This window comes from Anomaloglossus baeobatrachus, chromosome 1 (assembly GCF_048569485.1).
Source record: "Anomaloglossus baeobatrachus isolate aAnoBae1 chromosome 1, aAnoBae1.hap1, whole genome shotgun sequence".
Lineage (NCBI taxonomy): Eukaryota > Metazoa > Chordata > Amphibia > Anura > Aromobatidae > Anomaloglossus > Anomaloglossus baeobatrachus.
In genome coordinates, this window is record NC_134353.1 from 545110454 (window position 1) to 545130868 (window position 20415).

Here is a 20415-nt window from a genome sequence, read left to right on the forward strand (position 1 = left end):
TGTATATATATATGTGTGTGTGTGTGTGTCTGTGTCTACATGCGTGTGTACATGCGGAGTGCGGGAGGGGGCGGAGAGCGAGGGAGCGGAGCCAAGCGGGGCCATGGAGCTGAGGACGTCAGTGCCGCGGGGACTGCAGGGCTGGGGACAAGTGAGTGAGTGTGTGTGAGTGTGAGTGTGAGTGTGTGTGTGTACACATGTGGAGTGCGGGAGGGGGCGGAGCCGAGTGGGGAAGTGTCGGCCTCCTTGCACATTGTATCCAGGGTAAATATCGGGTAACTAAAAGCAAAGCACTTTTTGCTTGGTTACCCGATATTTATCTTGGTTACCAGCATACACCGCTTAGCGCGGGCTCCCTGCACCCGTAACCACTGTAAATATCGGGTAACTAACCAAAGCGCATTGCTTGGTTACCCGATGTTTATCCTGGTTATGGGGGTGGGGAGCCAGAGAGCGCATGCACAGCGAAATCCTACGGATCGCGCTGCTCAAAAAACGTTACATGCTGTGTTACTCCCGCCCGGCGGTCAGTTAAAAAACAACTGACCGTGACGCAGCGGATGCAACGCAGCATCATCAGTCACAATCCGTCACTAATAGAAGCCTATGGGGAAAAACAGGATTCCTGCTAAATATTTTGCAGGATACCATAATTCCTCAAGGCTACGGATTGTGACTGATGCAAAACAACGGAAGTGTGAACCTAGCCTTACATTAAGATAACATAGAACGTAAAGAAGGTCAGATACACTTTCCTGCCATACAGTTCACCCCTCTCCACATGGTCGCACATCAGTAAATAAACAATCAGACACTGTCGGTGACTGCACAGAGCAAGGGGGAGGCAGAGTATATACAGCCATGCCTGCGCTGCTGGGACGGAGAGGCACGGTAATAAGTGCTGCCTCACAAACATGTGCCGGTCACTGCACTGCTGCCCTCACCTGATATTACAGTATCTCCTGCAGAGGCCGGCAGCACAGTGTACAGTAATCACATGCAGAGACTGGAGGGGGCGGAGCTCACGCTGCCCGGCCGCTTCTACTGAAAATGCAGGAACAGCGCAGCTCCTCTCACTGACAGGCTGCTGATCTGCAGCGCGGGCCGCTAACCTGAAGGCCCGGTCGCAATCGCGACCCCTGCGACCGCGGTAGTTACGTCCCTGGGTATACACAATGTTTTGATCGCTTGTTATTACATTTTTCTCTATTGTTGTGACAGCCGAAAACCTGTAATTCTGCCATTTTGATTTATTTTCTCATTACCGTTTACCAATCAGATTTGTTTATTTTATATTATGTTAGATTAAACTTCTACAAAAGCAGTGATATCAAAATTGTGTGTTTTATTTTTTAATTACCTAACTTTTAATGAGGTAAAAGAAGGGTAATTTGATCTTTTATATATATATATATATATATATATATATATATATATATATATATATATATATATATATATATATATATATAAAAGATCAAATTACCCTTCTTTTACCTCATTAAAAGTTAGGTAATTAAAAAATAAAACACACATATTTGATAACACTGCTTTCATAAAAGTTTATAAACATGAGAAAAAAATAAAAAAAAATATATATATATATATTTATTTTTTCTCATTTTTATGACTTTTTTCAACTTTTTACTGTATTAAAGGGACTTGAATCTGAAATAGTCTCATCACTTGTTCTATATACAGCAATGTCTCATAATAGGTTTTCATATTTTCATAGGAAGACTAAGATGACAAATACAGGAGTCATCAGCTGACCCCTTGCTGTCATGACAACTCATCCGTCTCATGCAATTGTGTCGTGGCAGAGCCAATGAAAACTCAGAACAGCATGCCCCCAGCCAGCGTGCATTAAATGGAATTTGTCAGAAGGTTTTTGCCACCTAATCTAAGAGCAGCATAACATAGGGACAGAGACCCTGATTCCAGTGATGTGTCACTTAGGCTAGTTTCGCGCTTGCGCTATTTTGACGCAAACGGAATCCGTCACTAATGTAGTACAGTTCATTTATTTACAGTGGAAGCGCGTTACTATGGCGCGTGTGTGTGTCATGCAGTACCCGCTTGTGTCCACATGATGTCGCGCTTCCACTGTAAATAAATGAACTGTACTACATTAGTGACGGATTCCGTTTGCGTCAAAATAGCGCAAGTGTGAGTGAGCCCTTACTGAGCTGCATAGTGTAGTGTAGTTTTGATAAAATCATTGTTTAAGCAGCAGTAGATTATCATTAGAGGACTATTGGCGTGCTGCCAGGTAGTCCAGCATATTCATGAACTCTGTATAACTGTTTGATCTACAGTAAAGAAAACATTGATTTTATCAAAATGACAGCAAACAGCTCAGTAAGTGACATATTACTGGAATCAGGGTCTGTCTCTACATTATGCTGCTCTGAGATAGGGGAGCAAAAACCTGGTGATGGCTTCACTTTAAATGCAGCTAACACACGGAAAAAGAGAAAGCACTCCCTGTGTGTACCGTAGTTAGCTAAAGAGTGAATAAAAGTGGTCGGGTAAAACACCCTCTCAACTATTCACATTGTGCTGAACTGAAATAATAATAATAATATAATTATGCCTCGTTTGGGAGAAAGCACTTTTGGGGTGATCTTTATATATTTATTTATATATGACACCTCACTGTCCCCCCTGGGCTTTTATGGGTGAATTCTATGCTGCGCCTTGGACCAGCAGCTGTTACTGTAATCAGGTGTCGTTTTTTTGTGCGTTCTCTGTGTCTGGCAATGTTTTCCATCTTGGTTACCCTCACTGTCTGTCTGTTTTTCACTTTTGTTATCAATAAAGTTTTTTGTATTTCACTAATTACTTTCTTGGTTCCTTTTTTGGTCCCCTGCCAAAGCCTAGCAACATGAAACATGTGTTGGGACGCCGGTCCTCACGTGTGGCCCTGGCAATAGACGGATAAAGCGCGATCAGATATAGGTGAGTGGAATTGGTTGCTTATTCAGACATGTGTTTGAACTACCATTGATGCACTTAGGTTATAATCATTGTAGGAGTTGAACTATAGTTCCATCTGTCTGGCACCATTATTAATAACTTTTTGTACATTCTCTTGCACCAGGGCCGGCGTCAGCACCCGGCGTACCCGGGCAAATGCCGGGGCCCTGGAGAGCTGGGGGGGCTCACTCGGCCTCGTCACTTCAGCTGCCCCGGGGCCCTACCCACTCTCCTTCAGTTCTGCTGCCCCCGGGCCGAGTTCCGGGGACCGCAGTCCTCGGCAGGAAACTGTGGCTGCCATCCCTTAGCTAGTTTCACACTTGCGTTGCAAAAAGTGTGATAATAAAGGCCACAGATTCCAGTGAAATAACGCGTTGCGTTAAGTTTTCTTTAGCTGAGAGAGAGCCCTCATCATCACCGCACACATCCCGACATCACCGCACACATCCCGACATCACCGCACACATCCCGATATCACCGCACACATCCCGACATTACCGCACACATCCCGACATTACCGCACACATCCCGACATTACCGCACACATCCCGACATCACCGCACACATCCCGACATCACCGCACACATCCCGACATCACCGCACACATCCCGACATCACCACACACATCCCGACATTACCGCCCTCATCTTCACTGCACACATCCTGACATTACCACCCACATCTTCACCGCACACATCCCGACATTACCGCCCACATATTCACCGCACACATCCCGACATTACCGCCCACATATTCACCGCACACATCCCGACTTTACCGCCCACATCTTCACCGCACAAACACCGGCCTTACCGCACCCATCATCACTGCACACACACACCAGCATTACCTCAGTGACGTCCCCGCTGACAGCGCGATTCACTTCAGTTGCTGCGTGGAGCTCACAGGAGCGGTGGTGTTCTACTGCCACTCCTGTCAGCTTAATGTAGCAGAGCTGGATGCGGGACCTCGTGTGGATTATGCCGGACCTGCAGGGGTATTTGGGGATTTTAATAAAGTGGTGAAAGAAGGTGTTTTATTTTGACTTTTATTCCAAATAAAGGATTTTTTTGGGTGTATGTGTTAATTTACTTTTACTTACAGGTTAATCATGGAAGGTATCTCGGGGAGACGCCTGCCATGATTAACCTAGGACTTAGTTACAGCTGTGGGCTGTTGCCATTAACTTCTTGTTACCTTGATTGCCACCGCACCAGGGCAACTCGGGATGAGCCGGGTTGACTTCCGGGACTGTCGCATCTAATGGATGCGGCAATTCCGGGTGGCTGATGGCTGATATTTTTAGGCTGGGGGCTCCCCATAATGTGGGGCTCCCCATCCTGAGAATACCAGCCTTCAGCCGTGTGGCTTTAGCTTGGCTGGTATCAAAATTGGGGGGGACCGCACACTGGTCTTTTTTAATTATTTATTTATTTTTTGTACTGCATGATATAGACCCGCCCACCAGTGGCTGTGATTGGTTGCAGTGAGACAGCTGTAACTCAGCATGGGGGCGGGTCTAACTGCAACCAATCATAAGCGCCGGTGGGCAAATGACGCAGTGAATACGAAATTGAATAATGGGCAGCCGGCTTTTTCAAAAGAGGAAAAAACGCCGGAGCAGTGTGAGTGTGTCTGTATGTATGCAGCAGAGCAGTGTGTGTCTGTATGTATGCAGCAGAGCTGTGTGTGTGTCTGTATGTATGCAGCAGAGCTGTGTCTGTATGTATGTATGCAGCAGAGCAGTATGTGTGTGTCTGTATGTATGTATGCAGCAGCAGTGTGTGTGTGTCTGTCCGAATGTATGCAGCAGAGCAGTGTGTGTGTCTCTGTATATATGCAGCAGAGCAGTGTCTGTGTCTGTATATAGCAGAGCTGTGTGTGTCTGTCTGTAGGCATGTATGATGTGCATCTATGTATGTCAGTGTATATGACTGTATAGATTTGTCTGTTTATATGTATTTTGTGAGTTTGTCTTTATATATGTATATGTACGTATCTGTGTATGTGTGTGTGTCTGCGTGCTTATGGGGCCCACTGGGACATCTCTGCCCGGGCCCACAAAAACCTGGAGCCAGCCCTGCCTTGCACCCTTTAACTGAAATAGAATATGTCGCACCCAGAGATATGGGGTACTCGGTTCTGGGCAGTATATGTCTTGGGAATGTCACTGGGGTGGCCGTTGCCTGGTTCCGTGCCCTGGGCCCTTTTTGTAATTGGGGTGTAATTACAGGGGATTGGGTTAGTGTTCATACGTGACACCACTTGCGGTGTTGTGACTATATGGATGGAGCCGCCGCTGCAAAATGTCACTACTAGGGCTGGTGTTAATTGCAGCCTGGATGGTAGGCCCTCCGCAAGCAGGGCCGGGCCCCAGAGGATGGGTGTTGTGACGGGCGTCGGAAGAAGGTAGTACCCACAGAGGTATAGTGCAACTGGTTGTTACTCACTACTGGTTAGTGGTAACTGGTTACCCGAGGCTGGCTGGTTTCACCTCCAGGTCCCCTTCGCCCCCTGAACCTATCTGTGGTAAATGGATCCCCGTGGCGTATAGCAACTGGAGGTCCCCATCCGGTGGTTTGTCCACTTCTGTCCGCTTGACGGTAGTGGGAACCCTGTGGGGTTGGAGTCTCTGGTCCTGTCCCCAGTTCTCTCTTTGCTACTGAGTCTTCAGATTTTTTTGGGTCAGCGAGGTCCTTGATGGTTCCCTCGCTATGCAGGTGTTAACAGGTCGGCTTGGATCTCTTTCCTGTCCTAGGGTCCTGTACCCCATCGGTGCGTAGTTCCGGGAGTACTCCACCGTACTCCACCAGTAACTACTCTCCTGGGTACCAGGTTACTGTTAACCTGGGTCAGAATGTCTCCTTACGTCCACCTTCACTCCTCTACTACTCTCAGACTATCTGACACTCTTTGCAGTCTTCCCCTCCCACCTGGTCAACTAATGGACTGGAGTGGCTCCACCTCTAGGCAGCCATCCATTGGTCCGACCCTAGCTAGGTACCATTGTATGGGGGATTGTTGGGGAAAAACTGGGATTACCAGGGTTTTTGTTGTTACCGGCACTGGTGTCCTGGGGCCCTAGAGGGTAAGCCCTGCATCCTTGTGGGGATGCAGAACCTTGTAGCACCCTGATAGCTTCAGGGGCGCTACAAATATATCTGTCTTAAAATACCAGGGACACGTGGGGTTCTTTCCCCTTCTTGCACTACACTCCACCATTGGTTATATTTTTGTAATTTTATGTTTTCTAGAACACGACTTGAATAAATTATTTAAATTGCATACTTCTTTGTTGTTCATTTGGGTACTATGCTTCATTAGTATTATAGCAAAACTGAAATACTCCTTTCTTTCTGGGTATTTAAAACATGGTTATGGGAGTTGTTGCTTACATTGTTGTAATGAGATTTGTGAATGGTCCCTGTTTTTTTTCAACTTATGTACTTGATATGCAGTATTTGGTTGTCTCCAAACATGCTGTAGGGCATTATGGCCAAACATCTTCACTTTGGTCTCACCTCTCTAAAGGACATTGTTCCAGACTATCCTGATTCATTCAGATGTAACTTCACAAACTGTCTCTGTGGTACCATGTTCTTTTTTACAAAGAAGAGACTTTATGACCACTCTTCAAAACAAGTATTCAATTCTAATTTCCTGTTGTGATCTTGAACATTTCCCATGCTGAGGCCTTTAGATTCTGAGCTATAGTTCTTGGGTGTTTTGCAGCTACTCAGAGCATTGTAAAGTCTAACCTGGGGTAAAATTGCTAGAATATCACTTTGTGGAAAGATTTTCAACTTTTAATTTTTTTTCCATCTATGAATAATCTTCCCCACTGTGGAATGATGAACTCCAATTGAAACAAATGAGACTAAAGAGCAAAAAGTCAGAGCTCCATATCACCCATTACTCTTAATCTTTATTTCAATTAATTACTATATAAAACGTTTCAAAGTCTAGAAAGGATATTAATGACTTGGTTAAGAAAATTAGAATGCTTTTGGTTAAAAAAATCATATATTAGGATATCACAAAAGTGAGTACACCCCTCACATTTTTGTAAATATTTTATCTTGTCAAATTTTCCATGGGACAAAACTGAAAATATGACACTTTGGGCACAATTTGGGAATTTTTAGAGTTGTACTCACTTTTCTTAACAGCAATTTTGTCATTAATGGCTGTGTGTTGAGTTATTTAGATGACACTGACTACTTACATTGTATCAAAGTGTCATATCTTCTGTGTTGTCCCATGAAAAGATATAATAAAATATTTACAAAAATATAAGGGGTGTACTCAATTTTGTGTTGTACTGTATATATGTATTGCTTTTATTGGTGCTGCTGCTAATATGCGCTGTTAGTTCAGATCAAAATCAATATTTTCCTTCTTCTGAAAGCTGATAACATAATCCCTTCAGGATTTATGTCTCTATGCCGAAAACCAATTCTGTGGAGATTGATGAAACATGTATACAAGGTCATAAGGTGTATGTGCACAATACTATACCCTTTGGACACGTATGTTCATTGTTTTGATTTAAACAGTATATAAAATGCAAATATAATAATTGCTTTGTCTTCAGTGTGGCATCAATCGCTGGCAGACTTTGTCCAATTTATATTATTCATGTAATAAATATATTTAATTGTGGGATAACTCCTAGCAAAATCAAGAGCAAAGTTGGAGGAATGGCTTCCATTTTGGTGGCTTTTAATTCTGAATGGATGACAGGAATGACCATTCATTTTAATAACATTGATTCTAGTTGATAAAAAAGATGTTCAACATTCTGCTCCAACGGTCACATTCGTAGTCCAGTACCTCATTCATAGTACGGACCTCATCCTATCTGTCGGCATCCTGGGCACTTCTAATTAGTAGATTTAATGTCATAATTGCTGTGTGATGGTAAATTGCCCAGATAGTAGACCCGATCCATATAACAAACCCATACATTTTTTTTTAATTTTTTTGTCAATAGAAAACTCACAATCAAATAGACAAAAAGTGTTGTGTGATAAGTACACACTGGATATATAAGGTATCCTGGGTTCAGGGACGTGAGGTGATGTAGTCACAGATAGGATATAGTCTTCAAGATTACGGCAGCAAATGGAAATATCTGTCCCTCCACTATATCCTGCCTTACAATGGGGCTTTAAGCACCCTAAATTGAGTGGTGCCCCCATTCAATGGTGGCTGTCCCTGATATACCCTGTCTACCCTGTAATACCCTTCACCAACCTCTAAAAAGTGCAAAGTGAAAGACAATAAAAACACTTAAACACTAGGGATGATCGAATACCTCAAATATTCGGCTTCGCGAATATTTTCCGAATAGGTCGCCGCTATGTGAATATTCGATGTGCAATGTAAGTCTATGGAAAGCTCGAATAGTTCCGAATAGTTGTTATTTGGGTTTCTCATAGACTTACATTGAGAATTGAATATTCGCGAATAGTCGAATAGCGGCGACCTATGCAGAAAATATTCGCGAAGCCGAATATTTGAGGTATTTGATCATCCCTATTTAACACGCATCCACACCAATCAGGAGAGGAGGGGGTTTTACAAAACCATGTATAAAAACTTCGCCAACAAGATGTTCTAATTCAATTGCATTAATTGTATTGCATGTTCAGAAATTCAATGATAGTGTTTCATGTTCAGAAATAATTTAGAATACTGATGCAAAAAACGCCCAATGGTCAATCTCAAAGCAATAACCATATATACACTATAGCTTTCAAAATCAGGACATTATCAAAAAATATCTGATAAAATAAATCAGGGTACTTCACGCTTTGTTGGTAGTCCTCCTACAGGGAGGATCCGCACGTAAAGGTACGCTTCTACAGTCGGTACTGACACTTGAATGTTGGTATCATAATAGCAATGAACAAAAACTTCCCAACGCGTTTCCCCCACTTGTACCTGAAGTTCATCAGGGGAATCCAGTGTGGCAATAGTGGACACAATATGCTACATTTATACGTAACGCCACCCCGTGCTGATCGTAGATTTTCAGCAATGTGCCCGGACAGTGATATCCCATTAGGCATGGTCTTGTATCAGAATTATCATCCCCTTATCAGACCTGGTTTGTGCAGACACTATTGCCACACTGGATTCCCCTGATGAATCCCAGTTGCAAGTGGGGGGAAACGCGTTGGGAAGTTTTTTGTTGATTGCTATTGCGATTGAGATTGACCATTGGGCTTTTTTGTATCAGTATTCTAAACTATTTCTGAACATGCAACACTATCATTGAATTTCTGAACATGCAATACTATGATTGAATTAGAACACCTTGTTGGGAAGATTTTTCTACATGGTTTTGTAACCCCCCCCCTCCCCTCCTGATTGGTGTGGATGCATGTTTAAGTGTTTTTATTGTCTTGCACTTTGCACTTTTTAGAGGTTGGTGAAGGGTATTACATGGTACACAGGATCTATCAGGGACAGGCACTGTTGAATGGGGGCACCAAAAACCAAAAGAAAAAATACTCCTAAAATAATGTTTATTAAAGTTAAATATTAAAAATGCTCAAAAATACAGAGCATAATAACTCTTATATTGTCAAAAAGTAGTAAACTGGTCACGTGAAGTAAGTGAGAGGACAAGAAGGGTACGGAACCAGCTAGTTCTTTGTAGTAGTGGCTTTGCATCCCAGTATACCATGGGCACTGAACCTAGAGTATGCACTGGATATACCTGCCAGACGACTTGCCCTTCACCTTAGGCCATTGATGTCGGTCTGTTTGCATTTAGAAAGCCAAATTCACCAAGATATAATAACTTATGAAATTGATGTATTCGGATAATGAAATCCTTGGTTTTTCTTCCCCTGATGAACCCCTGAGATGAGATTTTTAGGGGGGAAACGCGTCGGGATGTTGGATTTCCACCAGTGACCTCAGCAGATAAGTTCCCTGCTGGGATTATTTGTTATTATTATACATCATTGGTACATTGGTATCTGTATATCATCCTCTTTAACTGTGCATGATATTACACATATGCACAGTGAGGATTGGCTATTATTGCATGAGGAGCGTACGAAGAAACTGTGTATGGATTCCCAAATGTTATGCAAATAATTTTCTACATAGTAGTTTGCTTTGTTTCCTTATCTAAGGAGAAGCTCGATTATGGTTACTAATTTTTCTGGGTAACCACCTTTATTATGACCTATTGACTATTTGCACTTCCATTCTTGTGGTGGGTATTCTGCGACTTGCGGGTTAAAGGGACAGCTTAGGGACAGCCGACGAGGAGCGGGGAGTACCCAATACTTTAAGGTGCACCTCCGCTGGTAGGTAGCTACAAGGGAGGGAAAGACCATCCCCTAGATACCCCTAAGGACAATAGGCTAGGCATATTTTCCTTTAAGAGTTGGAGCCATGCTACCTAGGGCTCATATATTAATGTTGACATAACGAGTGCCCCTTCCCTCACTAGCTGGTTCCGTACCCTTCTTGTCCTCTCACTTACTTCACGTGACCAGTTTACTACTTTTTGACAATATAAGAGTTATTATGCTCTGTATTTTTGAGCATTTTTAATATTTAACTTTAATAAACATTATTTTAGGAGTATTTTTTCTTTTGGTTTTTGTGCATGAACACTCCTAGCCTTACTGTGTTTGGTTGTTAATTGAATGGGGGCACCACTCAATTTAGGGTGCTTTGGTGAAGGGTATTACATGGTACACAGGATCTATCAGGGACAGGCACCGTTGAATCGGGGCACCACTCAATTTAGGGTGCCTAAAGCCCCAATGTTAGGCAGGATATAGTGGAGGGACAGATATTTCCCTTTGTTGCCCTAATCTTGAGGACTATATCCTGTCTGTGACTACATCACCTCACTTCCCTAGAAGCCAGGATACCTTATATATCCACTGTCTACTTATCACACATAGCACTTTTTGTCTGTTTGATTGTAAGCTTTGTATTGACAAGTAAATTAAAAAAAATATGGGTTAGTTATATGGATAGGTTCTACTACTTTTGATAATATCCCAAAGATATCTACAGTTAGGTCCAGAAATATTTGGACAGTGACACAAGTTTTGTTATTTTAGCTGTTTACAAAAACATGTTCAGAAATACAATTATATATATAATATGGGCTGAAAGTGCACACTCCCAGCTGCAATATGAGAGTTTTCACATCCAAATCGGAGAAAGGGTTTAGGAATCATAGCTCTGTAATGCATAGCCTCCTCTTTTTCAAGGGACCAAAAGTAATTGGACAAGGGACTCAAGGGCTACAATTAACTCTGAAGGCATCTCCCTCATTAACCTGTAATCAATGAAGTAGTTAAAAGGTCTGGGGTTGATTACAGGTGTGTGGTTTTGCATTTGGAAGCTGTTGCTGTGACCAGACAACATGCGGTCTAAGGACCTCTCAATTGAGGTGAAGCAGAACATCCTGAGGCTGAAAAAAAAGAAAAAATCCATCAGAGAGATAGCAGACATGCTTGGAGTAGCAAAATCAACAGTCGGGTACATTCTGAGAAAAAAGGAATTGACTGGTGAGCTTGGGAACTCAAAAAGGCCTGGGCGTCCACGGATGACAACAGTGTTGGTTGATCGCCGCATACTTTCTTTGGTGAAGAAGAACCCGTTCACAACATCAACTGAAGTCCAGAACACTCTCAGTGAAGTAGGTGTATCTGTCTCTAAGTCAACAGTAAAGAGAAGACTCCATGAAAGTAAATACAAAGGGTTCACATCTAGATGCAAACCATTCATCAATTCCAAAAATAGACAGGCCAGAGTTAAATTTGCTGAAAAACACCTCATGAAGCCAGCTCAGTTCTGGAAAAGTATTCTATGGACAGATGAGACAAAGATCAACCTGTACCAGAATGATGGGAAGAAAAAAGTTTGGAGAAGAAAGGGAACGGCACATGATCCAAGGCACACCACATCCTCTGTAAAACATGGTGGAGGCAACGTGATGGCATGGGCATGCATGGCTTTCAATGGCACTGGGTCACTTGTGTTTATTGATGACATAACAGCAGACAAGAGTAGCTGGATGAATTCTGAAGTGTACCAGGATATACTTTGAGCCCAGATTCAGCCAAATGCCGCAAAGTTGATCGGACGGCGCTTCATAGTACAGATGGACCATGACCCCAAGCATACAGCTAAAGCTACCCAGGAGTTCATGAGTGCAAAAAATTGGAACATTCTGCAATGGCCAAGTCAATCACCAGATCTTAACCCAATTGAGCATGCATTTCACTTGCTCAAATCCAGACTTAAGACGGAAAGACCCACAAACAAGCAAGACCTGAAGGCTGCGGCTGTAAAGGCCTGGCAAAGCATTAAGAAGGAGGAAACCCAGCGTTTGGTGATGTCCATGGGTTCCAGACTTAAGGCAGTGATTGCCTCCAAAGGATTCGCAACAAAATATTGAAAATAAAAATACTTTGTTTGGGTTTGGTTTATTTGTCCAATTACTTTTGACCTCCTAAAATGTGGAGTGTTTGTAAAGAAATGTGTACAATTCCTACAATTTCTATCAGATATTTTTGTTCAAACCTTCAAATTAGACGTTACAATCTGCACTTGAATTCTGTTGTAGAGGTTTCATTTCAAATCCAATGTGGTGGCATGCAGAGCCCAACTCGCGAAAATTGTGTCACTGTCCAAATATTTCTGGACCTAACTCTATATTGGTCGTACTTAAATTGCCCAGATAACTTGGAATGATGTCAAACCTCCTTTTAGTATGGGCTCTCATCTGTCCCATCCAACAGTGTAGCAATGCCGCTAGAAACAAGCTCCACCTCAACCTAACCTGTCTTTCATGCTTTCCCTGTGACTGCCCCCAAAGCCTTTCATTATTTTTTTTCCCAAGTTATAGCATCACAAAAACTCAATGATTCTGAAGGGCTAGTAATACAACAGGACCTGCTAAACAAAACACACACTATAATCAGTACAGGACACACACATGCAGGGCATAATGATTGCAGGTTGCAGAGATTGTGACTGAAACCGGGCCTGGTTTCCGTACTGCAGAGAAGTGATGCACCCATGGGGCCTCATGGCTATTTGGTTGCTCTGAATGATCTAACCTGGCTCCGTGGCCCCGTCGGTGACAATAAAAGGGTGCAAGGTGACCGGTATAGGGGATGATGGAGGTTTGCTTTGCAGTGCCCCCCTGGTATGCGGCCAATGACCAACCGCCGCTGCCAGATGTTGCTCTCCTCCAGGGCGGATGGTCACGCAACTCAGATGGTCCAGCTCCCCACAGGAAGAGCTAGGTACCAGGGAGGACGATGGTTGTGGCTAGCAGCCAGTGACGCCGGAGCGTGGGGCGACAGCGCCGGCAATGACGGGACAAAACCAGGACTGCGGACAAAGTTCTTTTACTCACTGTCAGGTCGTCACCCTTGTAGTGCCGGTTTCCACTATGATGAGCCCCAGCCGATCTCGGATGTTGTGAAGCTGTGACACCTTCCTTCCTTGCACTCTGCAGTGTGGATCTCCATGGCGTGAAGCTACTTAGGGACCCCAGTGTTCTTGGGTTTAATTCCCGTCTCGTTCGCAGGCAGTGTGAATAAATTGTGGGCCGACCGTGGTCTTGACTCCTGACTCTATGTGCTGCTGTTCCCCAGGACCTTTGTGGTAGGCAAAATTCCCCTTCCCTGCAGATTGTGATGGTACAAAGTGGAGTATACGCTACCCTAGGGTCCTGCACCCTGAGTGCACCGGTCCCGAAGGGGCTGTTAGGCTCACCCCTCGGCTGCCGAGTTGCTCCTTTATCTCTCCAGCTCACGCGGTAAACTCCTGCTTCTTCCAGTCTGTCTGGTTCTAACTAAGGAATCTCTAAAGCACTCTCCTTAGCGGCCATGTTTCTGCGAGTCCCTGGATGTTATGGTACTCTTGTCCTTCTCCCTTCAAGAAGCTTTAAGGCACTCTCCTTGGTTGGTGTCTCTGAGGTAGCTCCAAAGCACTCCCCTCAGTGACCGTCTTGTTGTTCCAGTTCCCAGACTATTCTGAGGTTAAAACTGTGTGTTATCTCACTTCCCTTGTGCTGCCCCTAGCTTCCTGATGACTCACTGGTGGCTAAAAAAAAACATTGTTATGGTTACCTTTAGCCCAGTTCCAGTGGGAAAGCACCTGAGCTGTGTGTGTTGTGTAAGTGAAAACCAGTGGTTAACCTCTTCCTTACCCAGGATGAGTATTGCACCTTAAGTAAGATGCAATACCCTGTGGCGACTGAGCCTCAGGGGCGCCACAGAAGCAGCTGGCTCCTCTCTGTGAGAGAGGAGCTGTGCAGTTCAGTTGCATGCCACCAGTGGTGGGAGACCACACTAGCACCGTGCCCCTCTCTCCAGTCATTGCACAAAGCAATGATAAGAGAGGGAGCAGAGCGCTCCGCTTCATCCTTTGTGATTCTCCCCCTGTGCCTCCGATCGAAATCTCATTTCAGCTGAGTGCTGTGACGTCACTATTGTGCACCGCTACGCTGACACATGCAGGATGCTCTGACTGGAGCAGCGGGGGAACAAGGAGAGGTGAGTACTTGTTTTATTTTTTTTTTAATCAGTGAGTACATGATGACCAGAGGCCTATCTGGGTGCATTCAATGATATGTGCTCTGCATAATACAGTATGAAGGACTATGGGGGATATCTTATGCATGGACTATGGAGGTATATTATAATAAATGGAAGACTATGGGGGCTGTATTATTATATAATATGTATTATTATACATGCAGGACTATGGGGACTGCATTACATCTTATGGAGGACTAATGGGGTTACCTTATACATGTACTATGGTGGTGCATTATAATACATGGAGGACTATGGAAGTACATTATAATACTTGGAGGACTATGGGTTGCATTATAATATATGGAGGACTATAGGAAGTTCATTATACAGTAATACATGGATTACTATGGAGTTTGCATTACAATACATGCAGGACTACGGGAGCTGTATTATTATACATGGAAGACTATGAGGGCTGCATTATAATACATGGAGAGCTATGGAGGTGCACTATAATACATGCAGGATTATGAGGGATGCATTATAATATATGGAGGACTATGAGGGCTACCTTATACATGGACTATGGGGGTGCATTATAAAACATGGAGGACTATGGGGGTGTATTATAATTAGAGTTGAGCGCGGTTCGTGGTTCGTGGTTCTCCAGTTCTAGGCTCGAGTGATTTTGGGGCATGTTCTAGATCGAACTAGAACTCGAGCTTTTTGCAAAAGCTCGATAGTTCTAGAAACGTTCGAGAACGGTTCTAGCAGCCAAAAAACAGCTAAATCTTAGCTTGGTTTCTGCTGTAATAGTGTAAGTCACTCTGTGAATCAAACTATTATCACATTTCAGTGTATAGTGTGCGTGAACAGCGCCTTCAGATCACTGCTGTTTCTATAATGGCGATCGCCATTTTTTTTTTTTTTTTCTTGTCTTCCTTCCCTAAGCGCGCGCGTCTTGTGGGGCTGGCCAGCATGTCAGCCAATCACAGACACACACACACCTAAGTGGACTTTGAGGCAGAGAAGCAACGGCATGTGTGATAGGATGTCCATGTCACATGTCCCTGCATTATAAAACCGGACATTTTCTTCACGATCGCCATTATCTGCCTTCTGCGTCTTTGGTGTCAGACATCACTGTCGCAGTTCCGTCCTTTGTCCTATCGCCGATACAGCTGTATGCGCTGCATACACAGCGTTAGACAGCTTAGGGAGAGCACATTCTAGCAGTCCTTTTAAGGGCTCGTACCGGCAGGGTCAGAGAGCCATAGGTGACAGGTCCTGCAAACAGCAACAGCGTCTGTGTAGCCCAGGTCAGGGATTTCCTCCCTGCATTTCACCATTAGGAGGGAATAGAAAGGCAGGCTTCCATTCCTCTACCCAGAGCACCACAATCCTGCCACTGTACCCTCTTGTCCTCTGCACACTCCAACTCATTATAACTAAGCCATTATACTAGCAAACATTCAGTGTACCTAGTGGCATCCTATACGTGGCTATTGGACTTTGCTATAGTCCCACTAGTGCAAAGACATTTGCAGAGCACATCTGCCTGCATTGCACACTCCAAGTTTTTTAAACTAAGCAATTTTACTAGCAAACACTCAGTGTACCTAGTGGCATCCTATACGTGGCTATTGGACTTTGCTATAGTCCCACTAGTGCAAAGACATTAGCAGAGCACATCTGCCTGCATTGCACACTCCAAGTTTTTTAAACTCAGCCATTATACTAGCAAACACTCAGTGTACCTAGTGGCATCCTATACGTGGCTATTGGACTTTGCTATAGTCCCACTAGGGCCAAGACATTTGCAGAGCGCATCTGCCTGCGTTGCACACTCCAACAAATTATAACGAAGCCATTATACTAGCAAACACTCAGTGTACCTAGTGGCATCCTATACGTGGCTATTGGACTTTGCTATAGTCCCACTAGTGCCAAGACATTTGCAGCACGTCTGCCTGCGTTGCACACTCCAACGAATTATAACTAAGCCATTATACTAGCACACACTCAGTGTACCTAGTGGCATCCTATACGTGGCTATTGGACTTTGCTATAGTCCCACTAGTGCAAAGACATTAGCAGAGCACATCTGCCTGCATTGCACACTCCAAGTTTTTTAAACTCAGCCATTATACTAGCAAACACTCAGTGTACCTAGTGGCATCCTATACGTGGCTATTGGACTTTGCTATAGTCCCACTAGTGCCAAGACATTTGCAGAGCGCATCTGCCTGCGTTGCACACTCCAACTAATTATAACGAAGCCATTATACTAGCAAACACTCAGTGTACCTAGTGGCATCCTATACGTGGCTATTGGACTTTGCTATAGTCCCACTAGTGCCAAGACATTTGCAGAGCGCATCTGCCTGCGTTGCACACTCCAACTCATTATAACTAAGCCATTATACTAGCAAACACTCAGTGTACCTAGTGGCATCCTATACGTGGCTATTGGACTTTGCTATAGTCCCACTAGTGCCAAGACATTTGCAGAGCGCATCTGCCTGCGTTGCACACTCCAACTCATTATAACTAAGCCATTATACTAGCAAACACTCAGTGTACCTAGTGGCATCCTATACGTGGCTATTGGACTTTGCTATAGTCCCACTAGGGCCAAGACATTTGCAGAGCGCATTTGCCTGCGTTGCACACTCCAACTAATTATAACGAAGCCATTATACTAGCAAACACTCAGTGTACCTAGTGGCATCCTATACGTGGCTATTGGACTTTGCTATAGTCCCACTAGTGCCAAGACATTTGCAGAGCGCATCTGCCTGCGTTGCACACTCCAACTCATTATAACTAAGCCATTATACTAGCAAACACTCAGTGTACCTAGTGGCATCCTATACGTGGCTATTGGACTTTGCTATAGTCCCACTAGGGCCAAGACATTTGCAGAGCGCATCTGCCTGCGTTGCACACTCCAACTAATTATAACGAAGCCATTATACTAGCAAACACTCAATGTACCTAGTGGCATCCTATACGTGGCTATTGGACTTTGCTATAGTCCCACTAGTGCCAAGACATTTGCAGAGCGCATCTGCCTGCGTTGCACACTCCAACTCATTATAACTAAGCCATTATACTAGCAAACACTCAGTGTACCTAGTGGCATCCTATACGTGGCTATTGGACTTTGCTATAGTCCCACTAGGGCCAAGACATTTGCAGAGCGCATCTGCCTGCGTTGCACACTCCAACTAATTATAACGAAGCCATTATACTAGCAAACACTCAGTGTACCTAGTGGCATCCTATACGTGGCTATTGGACTTTGCTATAGTCCCACTAGTGCCAAGACATTTGCAGAGCGCATCTGCCTGCGTTGCACACTCCAACTAATTATAACGAAGCCATTATACTAGCACACACTCAGTGTACCTAGTGGCATCCTATACGTGGCTATTGGACTTTGCTATAGTCCCACTAGTGCCAAGACATTTGCAGAGCACATCTGCCTGCATTGCACACTCCAAGTTTTTTAAACTCAGCCATTATACTAGCAAACAGTCAGTGTACCTAGTGGCATCCTAAACGTGGCTATTGTACTTTTGTCAATTCACAGTATTGGAACGTTATTTGCAGCACGTCTGCCTGCATTGCACACTCTAACTTTTTTAAACTCAGCCATTATACTAGCAAACAGTCAGTGTACCTAGTGGCATCCTAAACGTGGCTATTGTACTTTTGTCAATTCACAGTATTGGAACGTTATTTGCAGCACGTCTGCCTGCATTGCACACTCTAACTTTTTTAAACTCAGCCATTATACTAGCAAAAACTCACTGTACCTAGTGGCATCCTAAACGTGGCTATTGTACTTTTGTCAATTCACAGTATTGGAACGTTATTTGCAGCACGTCTGCCTGCATTGCACACTCTAACTTTTTTAAACTCAGCCATTATACTAGCAAACACTCACTGTACCTAGTTGTATCCTAAACGTGGCTATTGTACTTTTGTCAATTCCCAGTATTGGAACGTTATTTGCAGCACGTCTGCCTGCATTGCACACTCTAACTTTTTTAAACTCAGCCATTATACTAGCAAACACTCACTGTACCTAGTTGTATCCTAAACGTGGCTATTGTACTTTTGTCAATTCACAGTATTGGAACGTTATTTGCAGCACGTCTGCCTGCATTGCACACTCTAACTTTTTTAAACTCAGCCATTATACTACCAAACAGTCAGTGTACCTAGTGGCATCCTAAACGTGGCTATTGTACTTTTGTCAATTCACAGTATTGGAACGTTATTTGCAGCACGTCTGCCTGCATTGCACACTCTAACTTTTTTAAACTCAGCCATTATACTACCAAACAGTCAGTGTACCTAGTGGCATCCTAAACGTGGCTATTGTACTTTTGTCAATTCACAGTATTGGAACGTTATTTGCAGCACGTCTGCCTGCATTGCACACTCTAACTTTTTTAAACTCAGCCATTATACTAGCAAACAGTCAGTGTACCTAGTGGCATTCTAAACGTGGCTATTGTACTTTTGTCAATTCACAGTATTGGAACGTTATTTGCAGCACGTCTGCCTGCATTGCACACTCTAACTTTTTTAAACTCAGCCATTATACTAGCAAACAGTCAGTGTACCTAGTGGCATCCTATACGTGGCTATTGTACTTTTGTCAATTCACAGTATTGGAACGTTATTTGCAGCACGTCTGCCTGCATTGCACACTCTAACTTTTTTAAACTCAGCCATTATACTAGCAAACAGTCAGTGTACCTAGTGGCATCCTAAACGTGGCTATTGTACTTTTGTCAATTCACAGTATTGGAACGTTATTTGCAGCACGTCTGCCTGCATTGCACACTCTAACTTTTTTAAACTCAGCCATTATACTAGCAAACAGTCAGTGTACCTAGTGGCATCCTAAACGTGGCTATTGTACTTTTGTCAATTCACAGTATTGGAACGTTATTTGCAGCACGTCTGCCTGCATTGCACACTCTAACTTTTTTAAACTCAGCCATTATACTACCAAACAGTCAGTGTACCTAGTGGCATCCTATACGTGGCTATTGGACTTTGCTATAGTCCCACTAGTGCCAAGACATTTGCAGAGCGCATCTGCCTGCGTTGCACACTCCAACTAATTATAACGAAGCCATTATACTAGCAAACACTCACTGTACCTAGTTGTATCCTAAACGTGGCTATTGTACTTTTGTCAATTCACAGTATTGGAACGTTATTTGCAGCACGTCTGCCTGCATTGCACACTCTATCTTTTTTAAACTCATCCATTATACTAGCAAACACACAGTGTACCTAGTGGCATCCTATACGTGGCTATTGGACTTTGCTATAGTCCCACTAGTGCCAAGACATTTGCAGAGCGCATCTGCCTGCGTTGCACACTCCAACAAATTATAACGAAGCCATTATACTAGCACACACTCAGTGTACCTAGTGGCATCCTATACGTGGCTATTGGACTTTGCTATAGTGCCACTAGTGCAAAGACATTTGCATAGCACGTCTGCCTGCATTGCACACTACAACTTTTTTAAACTAAGCAATTTTACTAGCAAACACTCACTGTACCTAGTTGTATCCTAAACGTGGCTATTGTACTTTTGTCAATTCACACTACTGCAAATCTATGTGCAGCACCTCTGCATGACAACCTCGTGCTCTGTTTTTAATAAGCTATAATGATAGCACAAAATACTGCCATTTTGTGGCATCATAGAACTGGCTGTTGTATTCCATTAGTGCCCCACTGGTGACAAGCTATTTCTAGCACCTCTACATCACACCCTCATGCACATTTTGCTACGCTAATGTTATAGCAAACTCATGGAATTCATTGCTGCATTTCATAATTCGGAGGGATAGAAAGTCA